The sequence below is a fragment of the Protopterus annectens genome, chromosome 7.part0 (genome assembly GCF_019279795.1).
Source record: "Protopterus annectens isolate FY-2018-M chromosome 7.part0, PAN1.0, whole genome shotgun sequence".
Taxonomy (NCBI): domain Eukaryota; kingdom Metazoa; phylum Chordata; order Ceratodontiformes; family Protopteridae; genus Protopterus; species Protopterus annectens.
The window spans coordinates 597,697,631-597,717,114 of NC_056739.1; the positions used below are offsets into that span (position 1 = coordinate 597,697,631).

A 19,484-nucleotide genomic window follows, 5' to 3' on the forward strand; every position below is an offset into this window, starting at 1 on the left:
AATATTATGGAAAAATTAACATAACTATTTAATTTTCAGTGAAAGCATTAGGAAATAACACAAAAAACAATATTTTATTTATGAGTTCTTAAAAATAAAATTTCTAAATTAAATAAAAACATTACTAATATAACTGGTAACTGTAGGTTTATTAACATTTTTAGAAAAATATTTCTTTCACAGGCAAATTAAATTATCTAGAATTTGAGAGTGATGCATAGAGACATATTTATTAATATTATTTAGCCATATAGTTTCATGAATCAAACCAAAAGAAGATAGTGAGGGTTTAGCCACAGAGCTACTGTTTTAATGACAGATGATAAAACATGTGTTTCTGTATCGGGAAGATCCACTACTCCATCATCCCAACCTCTTGTATGATGCCCCAAAGTTAACCTAAACATTTTTAGATAAGCAAAGAATTTTAAAAGAATAATGTTAAATTGTTTATAAGTTCCTTTGTAGAAGTTCATAGGATCATAGGAAGTTACTAGACTAATGGTCCTAGGGCCTAAACAAGTCTTGCCAAGTTTTACTCTTGTTTTCACAAAGAGCAGCATTTGTCCCTGTCAAAGAGAGATGTAGGTGAAAGACCCAGGGTGAATTTATAGTTACCCATCCAATCATCCAGATTGTGTTTGAAGAGGGTCAATGAGGTGCTCTGTTTGACATGAATTGGGAGTCTGTTCTAAAGGTGCAATAACCTCTGGGAGACAAATCTGTCCCTCTAGTAGGTTCTATTAATGTCACATACCAGGTTATGGTCTTTAGAGCGAGTAACCCATGTGCCATTTGACTTGCAGATATGAAGCATTTCCAGTAAAGCAAGGTCAGAGATTGCCTTATACACAAGGCAGAGACCACCTCTGAGCAGTCTGTATGAAACAGAATAAAGTGACAGTGATGTCAGACGATGTACATAGGACAGATGCTGAAGACCTTGAATTTTCCTTGTGAGGAACCTTTGTGGTCTCTCCAATTGCTGCAGGTGTTTGGAAAGGTACATACCAAAAGGGGCATTGTACTCAGTTACTGGCCTGATGAGGAAAAAGTATAGGGAGGTTATAACTTCTTTTTGTTCTGGAGACAGTGTCCTTATGAGATAAGCAATATAGAATGCCCTTCTTACCACTAGGGAGGCATGGTAATGAAAGGTAAGGTTGCTGTCAAACTATGTGCCCAGGTCTCTCACCACTGAGTACGTACTTAGTGTGTTGCTATTGATGTGGTAGTTAGCAGAAACATCACTCTTACCGAAAGGGATGATAATACTTTTTTTTGCATTGAGTTTAGGGCCATGACTTTAATACCAATCATTTGTTTGCGTAAGACCCTCCTGTAGGATGTTGACATACTTTGGAGATTCTTTGACCACTCCCAGTTCACAGTCGTCAGCAAACCTTGTCAGCCACAGAACTTTAATTTTTGCTTGTACTTCAGATAAATAGTTTCCAAACAGTAGAAGTCCCAAGACTGATCCCTGTGGAGCACCACTGTTTAACCATATGTTGGAAGTAGATTCTCCTGTTTTGACTGTATGGTTTCTATCAGTGAGCCAGTTAGCAACCCACCTAACAATATAACGGTTGATACCTAGTAGCTGGGTGAGTTTGTCAATGATGCCTGAGTGGGGATAGTGTCAAAAGCTTTGGCTAAGTCTAGGTAGGCTGTATGCACAAATTTTCCCTTGTCCATGGCCTTGGTGACTGTCACGAAGATATCCACCAGGTTTAGCAGGCATGATCTCCCATTGCAAATCCAAACTAAGTAGGGTCAAGTGTTGGTGAATATATATATCTTTGTTGATAAGGTCCATGTTTATTCACTCCATGACCTTGCAGATAAGGCTAGTCAGGCTAATAAGTCTATAGTTCCCGAGGCCAGTGGAAGCACTACCTTTGTGCAGGGATAACAGTGACCATTTTTCCATTCAGCTGGGATGAAGCCAGTGCTTAGACTATGACTGAAAAGAGTACCCAATGGTGTTGCTAATTCTTGTTGCAGCCCTTGTAGAACACAGCCTGGGGTGTTATCAGATCCTATAGATGCTGTGTTTTTGGCATTAGAGAAGGCATTTACTATCTGCTCTTTAGAAATACAAGGTAGGGGACAGGTAGTAGGGATGTTTTGGTGTATGTGTGGCAGGGACAGGTGAGTGAAGTTTTCACAGAACCTGTCAACTAACAGGTTAGCTATGTCCAATGGCTCAGTATATGTAGTATCATTAACTACCAGTGTGGCGCAAATCTGAGACTTGAGAATGCCTTATGGTTGTCATTAGTTGAGGAATCTAATTTGGATTCATAGTGTGCGTTGGACTAATTTACATGAAGTCTTGTTTAAGCTGAGGAGGGAGTGGCTGGAATAATATATAATATTTTAGGTAATATAATCATTTTAATTAGAGTCAATCAATCTTTCATATAAAAATAAGTCTTGTTCCATTTATTCATTAACAGGCTAATATGTTATAAAATGTTATTATAATTAACTTTTACCATTTATTTACACTTGTGTCAAAATGTTTGTCTTGTTTGTCTTATATATATATATATATATATATATATATATATATATATATATATATATATATATATATAATATAATATATATAGATATATATCATTAAATCATTTACAATTATTACTATCTAAAACTGCTGAATTTCTTTTACAACCATTCTAAAATCTTTTAATGTTGTTATGAAAGCAGGTAGTCTAGTGCAGACAAAGGGTGCCTGTTAAAAGATCATGGTGCAGTACAGGGGCCCGTTCAGTCCAGTTTGCTACCTGGTGTTGATACTGCAAGTGAAGTTCCTTTAGAAATGGCACCAGTAAACAATTTGTATCCGAATGTTATAGTTAGTAATAACAACAGTACTAATAATTTGGAGAGGGTCGTTAGACCTAAGTGGTGAGGAACTGTTTTGACTGATGTTGATTCTTTAAATGTATTAAGGATTGGGAATTTGGATGATCTCCCTTTTCCTCTACCCGTTCGCTCGGAAAGGGGAGGGGGGCGCACACGATCAGCAAGCAGAGGACGCCAGAAGCACATGCTTTCTGGCGAACAAAATCAGAGTCAAACTTTGAAAAAGATGTGGGGGAGGGCCCCGATTCATTAATATTAAATATTTCTGCATATGAGCTTTCTCTTGATGAGAGACGTTTTCTCTGTAAAGGTTTGAGTTTTATTCCCACATGTAGGAGTAAGCTCTCTGATACCATACTAGATTTAAGGATTTTTTGTAGAAATATTATGTTACATCTAATTCATGGGGATATAAATCAAGGATCTCCACCAGGAAAAGAAGTTAATGGTCCATCTGGTTTTAGGAAACTTAGTAGCTATGCTCCTAACAATCATCCCTTGGTTGAGGCATATTTGAAACTAACTGAAGATGAAGTGTTTAGTTTTTATGATACCCGTAATAATCATCATGTATATTATAAGAATAATTTATCCTATGCTGAAAGGGTAGCTTTGAGAGACTTACAGCATAATGGGCATATTATAATCCAACCAGCGGATAACGGCGGCCATATTGTTGTAATGGACAGGTCACATTATGAGCAGTCCATGAGTTTAATGTTGGGTGATGGTAATTTTTATGATAGAATTACTGTTGATGAGATTTATAAGGTGATGTCGCTGGTTAGCCAGAGGATATTGGATGTTTTCTCTGCTCATCGTGTCACAGAGAATGTTTTCTCATGTCTGAAGGTAGTTAATCCATTGATTCCACTTATACAAGGCCTTCCAAAGATACATAAGCACCCTACTAATCCACCTATGAGACCTATAGTGGCAAGTGGTGGCTGGGTTACAGAACCACTTTCCTTATATGTTGAGAAGTTTTTAAGACCTATAATTAATTTGAACCCAGTGGTCCTTAGGGATTCTAAACAATTCCTTTTAGATCTTTATCAGTGCATTTCTTCCATTGGTGATGTTGCTAGCATTATACTTGTCACTTCTGACATACAGTCTTTGTTTACTATGATTCCCAATGAGTTGGGTATCCAGTTTGTGCATGAGTACCTTCTGTTATATAGTGACTATACTTCAGCACAGGTGGACCTCATCTGCTATTTCTTAGAGATGGTGCTTGAGAACAATGTTTTCACTTTCAATGGTGAGATATATCTACAGAACCATGGCATAGTTATGGGCACCTTGTGTGCAAATAGCTATGCCAATATGTTTCTAGCACATTGGGAGAACAATAGTTTGTTCCCTACCGAAAGCTTTAGGGAGCATGTGTTGTTCTATCGGCGTTTCATCGATGATTTGTTTTTGTTGTGGAAAGGCCCTTTGGATTGGTTGTTAGCCTTCCATGAAATGATGAATAATTTGATTGACTGTCTAAAGTTCACTTTTACCTGGTCATTTACTCGTGTTGAGTTTTTGGACCTATATATTGAGAAGTTACATGGTAATATAATTAATACTGGTGTCTATCATAAGACATGTCATAGAAATGCCTTTTTATTTAGATCTAGTATGCACCCTGGTTATATTTTTCGGAATTTGATCACAGGACAAGGAATTAGGGCCTCTAGATTGAATCCTACTACAACCGGCTTCTTAAAGGAGATTGATGGTTTGGAACAGAAATTGTTGGCATGAGGGTATAGCCTTTCTGAGATAGGTATTGATCAGATTTGGATCGTTTGAGATCGACAAGTCCATATTTTGGACCTATATTAGATCCTTGTGCCGTTAGGGAAAAAGGCCTTAATACTCATGAGGTCAAGGTTCCTTTATTTTACACTAGTGATCATAGAGATATCACCAGTTTGTTTGGTCAGTATTGGCCTATTTTGCAAGTGGACGAGGATATTAGCAGAATTGTAGGTGACAAACCTAAGTTTCGGTTTAGAAATCGTAAAAATTTGAAGAGACTTTTGTGTTATGATAAGAACCAAAGTAATATGTCTTCAACCCCCGGTTTTACCATACCTTGTGTTAAATGTAGTTTTTGTTCTTTTATTAATACTTCTGAATCTTTTTTTTCACCCTGGCCTGTGCAAGGAGTTTATATTCTATGCCTCTGCGGATTGCATGACCTCCCATGTGATATACTTGGCAGAATGTACCGTCTGCCATTCCTTCTATGTTGGTAAGACTAACAGTGTCTTCCACGATAGAATGAGGGAGCATTTGTATCACATCAGGAAGGGATCCTTACATAATGCACTTTCCAAGCACGTTTTAGAGTTTGGTGTGTCCCATACTTTCGGTTTAAGAGTTATTGAGACTGTTAGCCCAAGTATTAGGGGAGGTGATGTGTGCACACCATGAGAGGGCCTCTATCAAGCCTGTTTTGAAGAAAAGGAGACTTCAGAAGTGAACAGGCACTTGCCTGTACTGCACCTGTTTGATTTATTATAATTTTATTCAACCTAGTATGATGTTTATTTTGATGTGTATATATATATATATATATTTTTTTATTTATATGTATATATATTTTTATTTTTTGTATATGTTGTTTCTATAGTGCACAGAGGTTAGCAAGTTTTTGTATACATTTCTCATATGCTTAGATTATTCTGTGTCATTTTTATTTTCAGTCCTATTTTCATTTTTATTTTTATTTTCATGTATTCATTTCTGATTTTTTGTCATATCTTCAGCTTTATTTGTTTTTTATTTCTGATGCAGTTATTATTTTATTGGTTGTAACTAATTAATTGATTGATTAATGCATTTTAATCATTGGCTGCTACTACTATTTGATTTAAATGGTGTGTGTTTTAGTAGTTGCTATATGGTCTGATGAAGCTGAACAGTGAAATTGCTTACCTCTTGTCGACTACAATAAAGGAGTTTTTACTTTAACATATACAATGGAGCCTGTTGGTGTTTATCTTGAGCTATTCCAGTTCGTGAATTCTTTTTGTGTGGATTTTTTGGATTTTGTATATGCCTGGCTCCATCCGTTGCTAGTTGTTATTCTATTGACTTGATTTTCCTTAGTTTAGCAATGGAGGACTTACCACTCGGATTCCACTTCCTTGGCTTTATTTTTATTTTATTTATTTGTTCTGAAGTTAGCTTGTTATGTATATTCTTATTTTAACAAGCTTTAATTGCACATTCTTATTCACCAATATTAAAAGGATAATTAATTTTATAATAATATTTTCTAAAACAATCCAAAATTACTTCTTTAGCAGGATGTTTTCAATTAGTACCTTTGATAGCATTATCAGTAATGTGGTTAGCACTAGTGATTGTTTTATCTAACAGCAAGTTAATGTGAACTTTTAGGATTTAAAGAGAAGATTGTGATTCATTTTTTTCCTAAGGAAATCAAAACTTTAGTTAAAGATTTCTAGATTTTTCTATTTATTTTTTTCATTTTCAGATGAAATATTTTTGCAACCCTTTTGAATATGAAGTTTTTAACTTATCAGTTTTATTTTGTAGATCTTTTAGATCCTTAACCCATTGTCTTTTATTAGTAAGATACCAACCAGGCATTCTATTATATATATAGATATATATTATTAGATCATTTATAATTATTATTACTATCTAAAACTGTAGAATTTCTTTTACAACCATTCTAAATTTTTTTAATGTTGTTATGAAAGCAGGTAGTCTAGTGTAAGATGTTTAGTTTCTCAGTTTATCCATAAGAAGCAAAGTAATGGCATTATGGTCTGATAAAGGGCACAGCACCTAATTAACATTTTACAATCTAGAACTTAAATAATTTGAAATACAAACTCTGTCAATTCTAGACTGTGTGCCAAATCTATATGAATAGTAAGTATAAAACAATGAGTCAGTTTCAGAGAAACAATTATCTTAGATTATCGAAGCTCTGAAACTTAGATATTCATATGGCCAAGACCATATGATCTAAGTTTTAGAACTTCAAACTTAGAATTTTTTTTGTTTTTTATTTTTTTTAAGTTTAACCCCTGCACCCCCACACCCTTTGCTAATTAAAAATACCAACTCTGAGATCACACTACATTATGGAAAGTGGTAAATTTCCCATTCTGTACTGTACTGCGATCTCCATTCAAGATGTTAGAAGTTTCAAAACTTCAGTTATATGGTCCTGACTATATTCATATTTAAGGAGAAATCAATATCATGGTTTAAGAAGACCATGAATGGTAAAAAAATGTACCTTAAATAAAAGTAAAAGTCTTGATAAGCTACAGTTAGCTTATTAAAGTCTCCTACTACAGACAGGGGAGAATTAAAAAAAAAGCAACATTAATTATTTGTCCTTAAATTGTTTAGTTTTATCAACACTTTTCCACTAATTTCTTAGAGCATGCTTCTTCAATGAAGTTTTACCCTAGTCCATGTCTTCAGAATTGTCTAAATCCATCTGAAAGAAAGATTTTTATTTTGCCTGGAAATATCATATGTGTTTTAATACCAGTTTTTCATGGCTCTTTATTAAAGGAATGCAAGCTCTTCTTTTGACAGCTACTAAAGACGAATAGTCATTGTCAAATTTAATAGCACTAATTCCTGTTTTACCATGACCACCAGACCATTTTTAATACCAAAGCTTGGTTCTGACAGGAGAGAAATCTGACAATTACAGATCTAGGCAAGGAAGATGGATTTGTTTAGGAACTGTGGGCTCCTTCAATCCTGAAGCACAGTGCTTCTGGTAAGTTTAAAGCCTTTGACAACCAGGATGTTAAGATGTTTACCATATTCATTCCCTCATGTCTCTCAGGTACACCATAGATTCTAATATTATTTTTCCCTGATCTATTTTTCAGATCATCTGTCTTGTTAAGGAATATGTTGTTCCACTTAAGCAAAAATTCTAAATGGTTTTCCCATTCAATTAATCTGACATCAACATAATTCTATATGGTTTTCCCATTCAATTATTCTGCCATCAATATTATTAAATGCATCTCCCATAAATTATATATTGTTTTCTTTTGCTGTTTAACCATTTCACTGATGAATTCAATGTGCTTTTACAGTATCATTTTATTGTGTTCATTCTGGTCTCCTATTTGTCAATTTTTTTAAAGAATGGTCTTGGATGTTACTAAGTAAGGATTCAAGTTCACTTTTGACTAATACAACACAAGTGACAGATTTTTGAAAAACTCATATTGTAGAATGACATCCCTAAGCCTTGTATATAGTAAGTAATCTGACAGGAGATCTGTATAAAAACATGATTTTTTTCCTGGATAAACATATTTAAAGGCCTTTTCCAAGTATCTCTTCCAATTTTGGCACTTCTGTGAAATGTTTACAAGGTAATTTCCTGCCTGAGATAAATAAAGTTTACAGATCAAATTGCCAGACCTGCTAACAGTTCACCATCTCGATCACACAATCCCCCCTTGTGTGACATTTTCCATTGCGTCCTGTACCTTTAAATTGTTTCACTGTCACAATTAAAAGCTGAAAAATTACTTAGTATCACAATGTGCCAATAACTGTGTTTTCATGTGTTTAAGTTGATAATGTGTAAAATTTTAAAATAATATTTTAATGTCCCTAACATAAAACAGAGAAATGTATTTAATATGATGAAAGATATTTGGGAAAATAGCAGTTTACTGTGTTCTCTTTTGCAGAACCTTGAATTGTTGTACACATACTAGTCAACTGCTTGTGTCATCAACATCTTATTATGTTGGATGGTGCTTTGCTGCTTGTGTTCTGTAATACTATCAGCAAGATAACATGACCAGGGGAAAAAGTGATTTTTTTTTTACTTTTCTCCTTCTCTCTGAGGCATATACTTAGAACTCAGGGATGTGAAGTTAGAGCTCCCACTTTGGGGTATTGATTTATCCCACCAAAAATGCTGACTTGGTAGTTACGTGCAACATACTTTCTTATACTGCTTTATGCTGGCATTGTGCTGCAGTTTGGGTTCTTTTGCTTTTTGTGTCATGACTAAAGAACACACAATATCTCATAAGAGTTCCAGAGCTTCCTAGTGTAACTCTAATTGTAAGACACATCCAACTGTTTCCTGTTGTATCCTGACTTAGGGAAACACAGCACAATGTTTCATCAGATCCAGATCTTTCTTGTATAACTTTAACTGTGAAACACAGCCACCTATTTCTTGTAAAGGAGAGATGGCTATTTAATTCAACATTTTGCCAGGCCACCTGATATTTTTAAAAAAAATAATAATCAATAAAATTTTAGAGAGAATTATTTCTCTGAGAATCTTCTAAGGATCTACAGAACAATAATATACTGTTTTGGAGTGAGCAGTTTGAATATCTTACAATTTTGGTATGATTAACTGTACTTTTAGTAATATTTGTGGTCATTGTATGCCATATTGAATGCTTCTTGTTTGTAATTTCTTTCCACTGTAAATGTTTGGTGCTACCATAACATTGTAAAGAGGTTAGAGCTGGGATGATTTGTTCGAGCAAATGTTTTATGTTAAAGAAATGTCAAAATCTATGCTTTCTCTGTTTTTAATTTGTCCAGATACTTGAGTTTTTTAATAGCAGGGCAGAAATGTATCCTATTCCTAAATCAGAGTACTACTAAACTTCATGAGATTATTGTTGCTAACTAGTAAGATGGGGCTATTGCACTTGCACAAAGAGTTTTTTGTGACCTAAATCTTCATATTTTTAGTATTTCTTTCTTAACTCCTTGGTATTAGGATTTCAGCACCTGATATGGTTTCAGTTTTACATTTTCACCATGGATGCTTTCTATGTTGTGCTGGATAGTTATTCCAGACAATACTGAAAATATGTCCCTCTTCCCAAAAACTAATTATTTAACTTTGTGCCCTTGGGCTACTGATACTGGCTGATCTATCTTGATTTTGGAATACACCATGAATTTTTTAACCTCTTCGGAAAATATACTCACCACAGAAATTTCACTCTCTGTCCTCAGCTTTAAAACATTTATGTGATAAGACTGTTCTAATTTTCTATTTCTAAATTGTCTCACTTTATAATTTACTGTAACTACTTTTTCTATCACTTCAAAAGGGCCTTGCTTCTTGACAAGGAATTTGTTCTTGGCAGTGGGTATCATCACAAGCACTTTGTCCCTGCCTTAAACTCTGTAAGGTGAACATTTTATTTTATGATGTCTGTAGTTTCATAGATTCATAGGTAATTACTAAACTATTGATCTGCAAGAATCTGAGTAGCCTAGCATTACACTTCATAGTTTTTTTAGCCTTATATTTTATGTATGAAAAACCAAGAGGTGTGCAGAGCAAGGGTAAGTTGGAACATTTACTTGTTGTCCCTTTCCATGAGGGACATGGGTGCTAAGCTGGAGGTGAATTTATAGTTTCCAATTCAGTCATCTAAATTTCATTTGAATAGAGTAAGATTATGTAGAGTTGAAGATGGTTCCACAGTAGCAGCACTGCCTGTCACATATACCTATCACTCCAACATGCCCTGTTTATGTTGCAATAGAGACTGAGTTCCCTTGAAAGGATGTTTACACTACAAATGGACTTGCAAATATTTTATCGGTCTGACAGGATAGAGTCTGTCAAGGATCTATACATGATGCAGAGGTAGCCTCTTAGTAGCCCGTGTGATATCAAGAAAAGAGACAAAGCTTTGAGATGTTCTACATAGTTTTTATGATTTAGACCCTTGATTTTTAAAGTGAGAAAGTATTATGGCATTAAATTTAATGTTCAGCCTATTGACAGATTAGTACAATGGAATGATTACATCCCTGGACCTGGACACCATATCTTTATATATAAGCTTTGCAATGATAAAGGAATTTCTTATAATAATGGATACATGGGGATGAAAGATAGTTTATTGTTGACATATGTTCCCAGATGCCTACCTATGGGATTAACTTTCAGTTGTGTGTTATAAAGGTGGTAATGATTATCAAAAGATGCTATTATGTATTTCTTGTCATTTAATTTTAGTCTACTGTTTTGACACCAGCTATTTGTTTGAGGAAAGGCCCACTTGGAGGATCTTGGCATCCTCTGGAGAGTTTATGATAGCACCAAGTTTGCAGTCATCTGCAAACCTAGGCAGACATACACCCTTAACATTTGCTTTGACTTCCAAGAAGTAAATGCCAAAGAAGACTGGCCCAAGGACTGAACCCTGGGTACACTGCTAGTGATAGGTCTTTTGGTGGAAGTAGACCTGCCCACCCCAGCATTCTGCACTCAGTTTGTGAGCCAATTTGCTATCCGAGTTACATAAGGGTTTATATTCAAATGGGAGAGTTTATGCGTGATGCTTGAATGTGGGATGGTGTCAAAAACCTTTCCAAAGTCTAGACATTCTATGTGTACTGATTTGCCCACATCCATTGTTTCAGTAACCTTCTTCAAGAAGTTGACCAGGTAAAGCATGTAGGATTTACTTTTGGCAAATCTGACCTGGCTCTGGTCAAGGGTTTGTAGGTGCCTATGTCTCTGTTTATTAATTCCATAATGAGCCTTTCCATATCCTTACCCAGGCCAGTTATTGCCCCACATTTGTGCAAGGGGATGACTGTTGCTGTCTTCCATTCTTTCAGCACAAAGCCTGTTTGGAGATAGATAGTGTAGATGCAGATATGTGAGCTGGGAATATAGGAGGGAAAAGGGTGGTGACAGCTGAGTTGAATTTGTTCAGTTGTAGACTGGCTATATTCTCTTAGTCTAGGTATGTGATATCCTTTACTATTAGCTCTGTGCATTGCTGGCTACTGTTTCTGAAGTTTCTAACATAGTTAAAGAAAGTGTTGTGGTTATCCTTTGTCTGGGTGGTTATCTGGCTTTGGTTGATATGATCAGAGTTTGAAGTTCCCTGTTAAGTTTATGAAGAGTGTTACTGGCATCCTGAGAGTAAAATTATTTATCTATGCAATGATTTTTACTTTTATTATGGATCCTGTTTATATATAGGTTCCAGCATAGAAATGTATTCCTAAATTTGGCATTGTATTTACTTTGGAGGGGTCAATCACATCTATGCAGCTATTTACATATGCACAGAATTTGGTGGTAAAGGATTCTGAATAAGCGGTGGGGTCATCAGGTTTAAAGGGGATTTTGAATTTAATAAAGTTATCAGTCAGTTTTAGCAATTAGCCTTTGCATAATGTCTTAATACCATAGTATGGAAAAATGCTTCTGGCTTCAGTCGTACGGTGAATGTGACTGATTTGTGGTCCAATTTGACAAGGGAGGAAATGACAGTTGGCATCCAAGATTTTATGACCTTTGTTGTCATGCAGACTAGCCAGTCAAGAGAGCTCGCATTGATGAAGTCCAGAAATTTTTATGCTTACATGTTTGAGGATGTACAAGTCTCCCACTTAATGGAAGGGTAGCTGATCTCTGTGAGAATAGTGTCTGAATTAATACATAGGGATCTCCATGCCAGTTAGATAGGAGGCATGGGCTGTGGGGAACATAGAAGGGGGAGTCTATAGGTAACTATGATATGATAAGTGGGCTTGTTATTAGTAAGTTGGATATGGAGGAATTGCAACTGGCTGTCTTGTCTAATGAGTCTAGAGGTGAAAATATTTTTTAAGAATATAGTAATACTTTCACCTTAGTGCCTTTTTCTAATATGCTGGTCCTGAGCATTTGGTAGGCATAGAAATCCTGCACCGATGGAGTGCTCTCATTGGTCATGAACCAGGTCTCCATGATGATGCATATACCAATGTTTTCAAAGGTAAGTAGTGCTTGTAGGGAGTGGATTTTTTTTGCTTAGGCTCCTATCATTGAGCAGCAATGCTTTATGGTATCTGAATCCTGTTTTTGAAGTGAAACATCTTTAGGTACATTAGTGCAAGTTAGGAGTGAAATGATAAGTAAAACAAAAGTGACAGAGGGACTTCCAAGATGGCTGCACATTGAGTAACAGCTTAACTCTAGCTCTCCCAGTGTGAAAACAGAAACGCAACAGAGAAGGCAAGCAGACTTTTTTGTTTATGGGTACATTTCAGTAACTGGCTAGTAAGTGTACTGCCTAGATGCCAGGAAAACAGAAATAAAAAGCACCTGGAAAAAATCAGCTACAAATAGTGAGGAAGAAACACTGACTTGGGAAAGTTCTGCAGATGTTCAGCAAAAAGCAATGCAACCTCCAGACAAGACTTCCAGTAACCTATAGGAAGATATAAGACAACTGCTCACAGACCTGGTTAAAATATATGAAACACTGATGGAGTACATCAACACAAACAACAACAGGCTAGAAAAAAATGGAAGAAGCTTTAAACAGATATTCAGATGAGGTGATAAAGCTGCAAAAATCAGAGGCTGACATGAAGAAAAAGCTGGCTGAATGTGAGACTGCTCAGGAAGAGACATTTCAAAAATAATAGAATTAGAAGACAGAGCACATAAGGAAAACCTGAGATTTTCAGCTATACCAGAGAAGCTGGAAGGAACAGATTGCATGAATGTTATAAAAACACAAATAAGCAACTGGATTGGTACTCAACAGCAGGAGTTGTTATTTGAGCACATCGTGTATATCCAAACCTGGCTATGAAAAAGCAACCTAGACCTTTAATAGTAAAGATGCAATCCTACCAACAGAAGGACTTGATTCTGACAAAACTGTGGCAGAAGAACAAAATACTAAAAGTGAAATACAGCAGAATGTTTGTGGAGAATGCTTACTCTTTGTACACCAGGCAGAAGAGGAGTACATTCATTCCATTATTCAGGAAATGTCAAGACACAGGTGTGAGGTTCAAACTGCAGTACCCACATGACTTCAAGGTCTTCGTCCCTGGAGGGACAACATCATTTTTTGATGAAGTACATGTTAAGGAGGAGATACAAAGGTTTGTCCAACAAAATGTGTGATTCTGATTCTTGTTCTTCTGGTAATAAAGACCACAGAGAGACTGTACCTGTGAAACCTTTTCCATTGTTTCAATGGAAAATGTTGGAGAGAAGGAAGGGACCATGAAATTTGACTAGAAAAATCAAGAGTATGTTAGAAATGAAGCAGGGAACAATTTGGGAGATGGAGATGAACAATAATAAAACCAGTAACTTAATGGTGAATTACAATCCAATAATTATATTTGTGAAATATGACAGAAGAAGAAAATCTGTAAATATTGCACTTTTTCAAAATTTGTTGGACTTGTGGGGGATTCTAAAGTTTATGGCCTATTTCATGTCATTAATGTTTGGAAAAATGCTTTGGGGAGGGGAAGAGAGGGGAGAAAGTTAACTGTAATTAAAGAAAACATCTTTTTCGTGTTAATACTTTTTCTTTGCATGGTATAAAGTAATGTTTTTTCAGTTATTTTTAAGTGTAATGGGGATTGTAAATAAGTGCTGCTGCTTTTTTCCCCTTTCTTTCTTCCTTCTCTCTTCTTATTTAGTTTTAAGGAATGTAGGCACTGCAATGTAAAAAAACAAAAGCCTAGTTAAAAGAGCATGACAAAAGAAAAATTAATGTGCTTTTTCTCAATCTTGCATGGGGGAATACTAGATTATGGACCTTAGCCTGATTTAGTAATAAGTTTTAAGAGAACGCAAGTAAATGATAAAGAATATTAAATATTATGAGGCTTTATTCCAGCAAATGAATGTATGCTTAGTAGCAATTCTGTATATGGCCATCATTTCTCCATGGAAACAATCTGATAAAGAGAAATTGACTGTCTGGTTCTCATGTCTCCATGGAGATAATCTGACAATGAGAAACTGGTTGTCTGGTTCTCATGTCTCCATGGAGACAATCTGATAAAGAAAAATTGGTTACAGTCTGGTGGAGAGTGATTGGCTGGAGGAAAAAAGAAAAAGAAACTGGCTAGGAGATAATGTTCTCTGAAAGCATTCATGGGTTTTCCTAGCTGTGAGAACTATGAAGATAAGACAAAAACAGTTAGCACTTAGTAGAAATGCAGGCTGCACCATGTGTCTTAGCATGGATAACCTTTCTTTTAGGTTATCTCAAGTCTAAGAATGTGGCTGTCAGTTTGGAACATTTGTTCCTATTAGGAGGGTAAAACTCCAATATTTGAAGATTTATGTAGTTTTGTGTGTTAGTATTAAATTAATAGGTTTTATGGGCGTATTGGGTTTTTTAGGGCTTTCAATAAAACAAAAAGTTTTGTAAGATGTGACATAGGCTCAAATGGATATGACAAGACACAGTTATATAAAAGTTCAACCTGCCAAACAGTGTATGCATGTAAGACGAAAGCTGGAACTAGACATTTAACAAAAAAAGTGTCATACATAAAAGGTGGACATAATAACTTTTCAATACAAAGATGCTTTCTGTAATGTCTTTAAATGTCAATGGCCTCACTGATAAATACAAAAAAACAAAGAATAGTGAACTATATTAAAAATGTAGAGTGCAAACAGCTATGTTACATGAGACACACTTGGAAAGAAATGAACATGTGAATTTCATAAAGAAAGGTTTTCAGGGTGGTTATTCGGTGGAATATCTGGGTCAAAGGAAAAGAGGATTACTTATATTAATTACAAGAAGAGCTCCAATGGTGATAGAAGATGATAAAAAGATAGTATTTCCAGATTTATATTGCTAAGGGGCTACTGGCAAGTGAAGATGATTACACTGGCATGTATTTATATTCCACCTAAAACTGCTATAATGGAGCATAAGAAAATTCTGGGAGAAACAATCAGTTTTCAGCAAGGAATAATACTTATAGATAGGTTCATGCCCGAGGGCATACAAGCCCTAGCCCATAGTTTTGTGGCTTACCACCCCCCTTTAATGTATGGGGAACTATATTATTTATTTTGCTGTGCTGCTGTCGAAAGTGCATTGGTCTGATGAGTGATGAGTATAGGAGACTATGAAGGATATCCGTGTCAGATGCTTTTTTACTATATATGTTTCAGTTTGTCATTGATGTATGGGTTAACATTTAAGCTGATGGCTTGTCAAGCTAATGGGCCGGTAATCCAGGGTCGGTGGAGGCACCACGCTTGTGAAGTGAGTGGGACCACCAGTTGCAGCGTTCCACACCTGTATGTATCCAGAGGAGGTAAGACTATTAAACTGGGTTTAGTTCCTCGTTGAGTTCGTGGAGCACACAGCAGGGACATATTCATCAGGTCCCATGGATGCTGTGTTTTTTGGAGAGAGAGAGAGTGTTCTCTACTTGGCGCTTTGGGGGCTGCTTTTGGGGAAGTTGCACTGAACCTGTCCCCAGCCAGTATGTTGGCAATGTCTATGGGATATCAGTAATCTTCATCATTTTTGAACTAGTTGAGCATATCGGGAGGGAGTCCCCAGGTTTCTCTATAGTTAAAAGTTAGCCTATGATTGTCGTCTTACCTTTTAAAGTTTGCTCTATCTTTAGTGTAGTTTCTTCCTCCTTTTTTTGTTTTTTATTGCTGGGTCCTCCAGGTCCACCAGACTGCTTTGGTACAAAGAGTCAAAGTTTGTTTTGTTTGGCTGGGATTGCCTTATCCCATGCAGTCCTGCAGGTGGTAGAGGCAGCTGCATTAAATGCGGCTTGAGTACTGTTTTCCTTCCGCTCTCTCCGGGCTTAAAGGACCACAGTTCTTTACTGTGGTCTTTTTTTTCAGGTGGGGGTGGGATGAGGACCTCCAGCGATTATGGTTGTGAATCTGATCTCACCAGTGAGGTATACTTCTGGTGTTGAACATTGTGCTCCCATGTTCGTGATGATGAGGAGGTCAAGTATGTTTTCTCCTCTTGTGGGGATGACTAGCTGTTCCATGGCATTTTATGAGAGCGAGTTTATGAATTCCAGGAACTTTTAGGGGGCTGGGTTTGGGTTGAGAGTAGTGTTCCCAGTCTATATTAGGGGTAATTGATGTATGATGGTGTTTGGTGATATGGTTATCCCTCTATTTCTTTGTTTGTGCCATGTGAGAGTGGAGGTTCTGTGAGGTGGCGTGCTTGCGTTATGTAGGCTTCTCTAGCCAGGCGACAGCAGCTTACTGTGACCTCCTTCTCCTCAGTCTGGTGAGTGGGACGGAGTGTGTCTGGCATGAATGGAATTTGATTTTCAGCAGTGAAGGTGTGTCAGGGGGGTCAGAAAGGAAAGTATAACAAAGAAGGGTAGATTTATGACGAAAATTATGAAAATATTTGGCATGGAAGATGTGAATTCAGTAATAGGAGTTCAGAGTGAATTTACATATTATTCCCCAAGGTAAAAAAATGGTCTAGGCTAGGCAAAATTTACATTTCACAGGAACATGTGTATTTAATTGAAGGTCTTGATATGCACACAATAACTATTTCAGATCATGCACCATTAATAGCTAAAATAAAAACACAGGGTAATGAAATAAAATTGAGAAACTGGCATTTTCCCACCTATCTGTTGGGAAGAGAGTAATTTAAGGAATGGGTACTGGAGATTATTCAGGAGCTATTCAAGAGGACAGAAATTACTTCTGAAAATATAGCTAGAGAGTGGGGTAAAATTAAGGTGGAGTTTAAAAATAGAGTGGAAATAAAAGAAAGGAAGCTATGGTTAAATAGTAACAAGAATTACTTAGAGGGACTGACAAATGTTAAAGTATTGTAGAACAGGGGAATTTCACAGAACAAGAAGATTACTTGCAGAATACTAAGCAGAAATGAAGGGATTGCTCAATAATATACACGGGTTTAGAAAGATTGCTGTTAAGCATCTGATTTTTTATAATAACACTAGAGCACAAAAACGTTTAGCACAATGACTCAGGCAACAGACAGTAGAAAGGGCTGTTGCCAAACCTAGGGAGCCTATAACAAGGAAAGTAACAAGAGATCCTGTAGAGGTATTAGAAATATTTTGTAAATTTTATGAAAGTATGTATAAAGCAGAGAAATATGGAAATCAAGAAAAGATACAAATGGAAATGTTTATGGAAGAATTAAATATGCCAAGGTTAAAAGTAGATGAGGCTCAATTACTAACACTTAGGATAGGAGGAGATGAGATAAAAAATTGTGATGTATAACCAATCTGTAAATCTGAAAGTCCCCAGGAATAGAAGGTATTCCTGTCGAAGGAAGGATGGAAAAACTGATAAAGATCTGGAAGGTTTTGTTTAACAGTATTTTAAGTGGAGGAGAAGTACCAGCATCCTGGAAGAAAGCAGTGGTAGGTGTAATACCTAAAGAGGATAAAGATATATCACATCTAGCTTCATACAGGTCCATTTCAATAATAAACCAGGATTATAAAGTGTTCATGTCTATAATGGCTAAAAAAATGTCAAAAGTAATACCAAAATTGTTACATCTGGATCAGTGTATTTTTGTGGAGGGGAGGCAAACATTTGACAACATGATCATTAGGTATTATTAAGTTTTCTGATGAAGTGTGTTCACTGAGCAAATGAAAAGCTCTTCAAATAAATAAGAGTTCGATGGTTTTATATACACTCTGCTTCGTGCTTTTTCTTGTACTGTGACCATTTTCGTTTTTTACTTCTAGTTTGTTTTTTTTCCCTGCTTTGGTTCTTAGAATGGGAAGACACTAAGAATTTATTTGGACTGCAGGTTAGAGATTGCCTTCCCTATCAAGGATTGATATCAGAGTGTAGGCAAAGAGAGAGAAATGTAGGGGTCCTAAAGGAAAGACCAGCACAGGTAGAGTTTTTAGTAGAATGTAGAACAGAAACTGCCATTAAAAAAAGGAATAATTAGTACATCATATCAAATATTGCATGATAACTACATGAATCAATCAGAGGAGGTTAGAAAGGATTGAGAAGAGAGATTGGATAAGAAATTCACAAAGTAACAATAGCAGGATATATGTACATCTCCCAAATATGCAACAAAATCTAAAAGATTTAGGATTCTTGCTTGGAAATATTTAGATAGATATGTTTATATACCAATAGACTCCAGGGAATTTTTCTTCAGGTAGAGAGCAAATGTTGGAGGTACAATGGGGAAAAAAGAGGTAAATGGGAACATATTTTCTGGGAGTGGGGTGAGTTGGCAGACTTTAAGGATTCCCTGCAGGATGTACTGTCAGAGATGTTGGGTGGACAGATTGGTGTGACGAGGGAAATGATTTTTATCAGCTATGATACAGAATCGGAATTGCCTAGACTATTATGGTGGCTGCCAAAAAGGCAATTACTAGAAAATGGAAATCAAAATCTAAAGCAACTCTACTAGAAGTTGTGAATATAGTAACAGAGATAAAACAACTGGAATTGAGATATTTAGAAAAGGGTAGGAGCAAACTACATAGAAAAATGAGAGTTGTGGGAATAATGCATAAGGGGAAGAATGAGGTTTAAAAGAAGGCAGAACTTAAATGAGCTATGTAATGTTTGATTGAAAATGATTGGGTAGATCATAAGTGATGTATCATGCTTGCAACTGGGAGTGTATCAGTATGGTTTGTGATGTAAAATGCTTGTGTCAGTGTGGATTGTTTTCATTTATATAAATGTATGATTGTCTGTGTTGTAAGTGATGGTTTAATAAAGATGTTTCTTGTTTTAAAAAAGGGCATGAATTGAATAATGTAGGTAATATTGCTTAGGTTATATG

The 19,484-nt window shown here is 36.0% G+C and overlaps 1 protein-coding gene across 1 annotated transcript in view; it reads right to left on the minus strand.

Annotated features, from left to right (window-relative positions):
• Nucleotides 1-19,484, minus strand: part of LMAN1L (lectin, mannose binding 1 like) — a 652,875-nt gene that overhangs the window by 477,637 nt on the left and 155,754 nt on the right. The gene's annotated exons all lie outside the window — the stretch shown is intronic.